A 3,086-nucleotide genomic window follows, 5' to 3' on the forward strand; every position below is an offset into this window, starting at 1 on the left:
ATAAAGATCCTAAAGTGGTTTAGATCATCCACCATTATCAACTTAATGAGGCCATGGTGAGCTAAATGATGGTGTTTTCCTTCCCTCACCTTCTGACTCGTCCCCATGATTGACTGTAGGAAGAAGTGAGGGACACTAATTCTTTGAGAGAGAGGTAATTCTACCTTAAGTATCATCTCCTAGAATAGCCTGAAGTCGTAGGAATAAACCACATTTAATCTTCCTTTGCAAGATATGTACTTAAGGATATGGTAAGCCACCTCATCCTAGGGGTAAGGTACACTTTCCCTTCTCAAGCCATTCTTGTCATCTATAGGCTTCTATTTTGAAAGGAAGAAGTTGTTCCTTGCTATGACACTTACGTGCTTGTCTTCTTTGCTCCACCTAATTCCTGGAAGTGAGGTGGTCACTGTGCTAATGGTTTTAGGATTGAGAGAGATGTCCAACCCTATGATAAAAGTTGTAGCACTATCTTCCTCTTTAGATTGTAATGCCATGGAAAATTCATGAGCAAGATCATCATCATACACCTTCAAAAACTCAAGGAAACCTAACCACAAGTGTCTTATGAAGATGTCAACTATAGGAAGTTGTTGGTGAATTCTCTTGGTGTCTGAGGGTTCCCTTTGTTAAATCCTCCCCCCATTTCTTCTCTATTATTCCTTGATGCTATGTAGGTGTGGAATTGAAAAAAAACAGTCTTAGTGGTAAAATAACGGTAAAGTTCTCTGTAGTAGTGAGGACTAAGGGTGCTTGAATTGATATCAACCAAACTTTTTTTTCCTCTCTAAACCATAGAAAACTTCAAAAAGACATCCTACTAATCAGTTGAATGTTATAGGCTCTTAATTTCAAGCAAACTTCTCATGTGATTGGGTGTAGAAACAAAGAAGGAGGGTGTCACTTATTTCTTATCAAAGAAATTCTAGGTGTGCATGAAGGTTTTAAGACGGTATCGAGCCACTGAGACTCCTTTTTCTCCTCCCAACTCCTCCTATAGCTCCTCTCAGCCCCCTAGCACTTACAGACAGGGTTTCAAACTCCTCAATGGAACTCTAGGCTGCTCGATGTACTAGCTTGTCCTTCCTCTACGTGTTTTTCCAATAAGTGATGGTGAAAATGATGTCGAGCTAGCACCTAATATCCTCTTTTGGTTAAAATCTTGGAGCTTTCTAGGGACCTGCCATTAACATTAGTTTCCTCTTTTGGACCGTTGTCCCCACTAACTTTAATCATTTCTCTCTCCTCATGATTGTCACCCCACTCTTTGAGGATACCACTTCGTTTTGAGTTGGAATTTACACATTGCATGGGGGACTTAACTCACACTTTATTTTACTATTAAAGGGTGGCCAATGTTTACTGGCCACCTCTAGTCTGTTAAAACAACTTTTCTCACTCAAAACACAATTGAGTCATTTTTATACAGAGAGATGAGGTTAGGGTTTCCATGCCTAAGACTATCTGTGGATCAAGCTATTACAAAGGTTTGCATGTTGAAATTGGACCATATATCATTATAATCAATGGAATTGACCTCTTTGACTTATTTCCTTTACATGTCTTCATTCTTGATGATACCTTGACTATTGCTTTTGTTGTGTGTGTGTGTAGGTGCCTGTACTGATGTCCAAGTTGTTGTTGATAGTGGAAAGCCTCCTTGCAAATGAGGCATCTCTTCATAGCTGTAAATAAAGTTTCATCATCCCTTCTAGTGGTGGAAAAGAAATAATATCAGTGACTATTTTGTCACTGCTCGCGCTGTTACAAGAGGAGTTTCTTCGGTAGCAGTTTGATCTGCCCTTGAAGTTTTCATTTTGCATGAGGGAGATGAGGGAGATGATGATAATATATGAGGATAGGGTTAGAGTCATGAAGTAGTGTAGACATTGTAGAGATAGAGAATAGTGGCTTCTATGTTTTTTTTCAAGGTAGGATAGAGTGGAGAATTTGAGTATTTTTTGGTGAAATGGAGTGGATGGGTGATGGATGGATGATGGAAAAGTCATAGGAGGGCCCTCTTTATCATTTCTCATAGTTATAATGGACTTTTGTTTTCCTCATTGTATCTCCCTCTTGTAGCTCCACAGGCTCCTCTTGTAGCATTACAAGGCCTGCATTAGCTATACAGGATGTTCCTATAACATCACAGAGAGGAGGTGAAATTTGGATTTCTTGATGATGGGATGGTCGAGATAGATGGTCATATGAATGGAGAGGATAAATATGAGGTGTATGGATTGACGAATGTTTGATAGCTTGTAGTTCTTGGCCTATATCCATGAAATATTCCACTCTGTAAGGGTGAAAATGTGAAATTGGGTTACACTTTTTGCCGTTTTTGAGAAAAAAATAAAAATTTTAGAAGTTATTCAACTTTCGACGAACCAATTTTTTTTTTTTGTTTAGAACTTCATTTTACAATAAAAATGAAAATCGTTAGAAATTTGATTAGCTTTCTATTACCCTTTTTTGGAATTTTTTATTCACATTTGATATGTCAACATAACAACTGTTTAACAGTGTGTTCTTTAAAATTCAAGGGATTCATAACACGCCATATTTTTTAGCACTAGTGTATTCTTTGTTAAATTGGAATTTTTAAACAAAAAATGTGTTGCAACAATCTAAACAGTTTCTGCTTCGATATCATTATATTTACAAAACCAACTTATCCGCATCATAATTACTAGAATTTTTTGAATTTAACCAATATGAAAAAACTACACATATTAGTTATAAACTAAAAATCTAAAAACTAGTCATTACAAAAAATGGACAAATGTAATGAACCATAAATTTTTCATATTTTTATAGTGTATTTTGGAAGATACAAATTTTTTATTTCATTGAATCATAATGACCTTCAGAAAATTTTTGCACACTATTTTTTATAAAATTAATTAAAATTAGAAGATTTCTATAAAATTCCATAAAATTTATATCTACATAAAGTAGATTCAATTTTGCAAATGTTGGTATTGGTTCCAACAATAAATTCGCCAAATTTGATGGAGTTTGGGCATTCCAAAGTTGAGAAAAGGTGACTAGAGCCGAGTTTTTGCAGAGGTGGAGGTTAAAAAAGT

Source organism: Pinus tabuliformis, chromosome 5_2, assembly GCF_031772625.1.
Source record: "Pinus tabuliformis cultivar Carrire ecotype Pingquan chromosome 5_2, CPIR1, whole genome shotgun sequence".
NCBI classification, from domain to species: Eukaryota; Viridiplantae; Streptophyta; class Pinopsida; order Pinales; family Pinaceae; genus Pinus; species Pinus tabuliformis.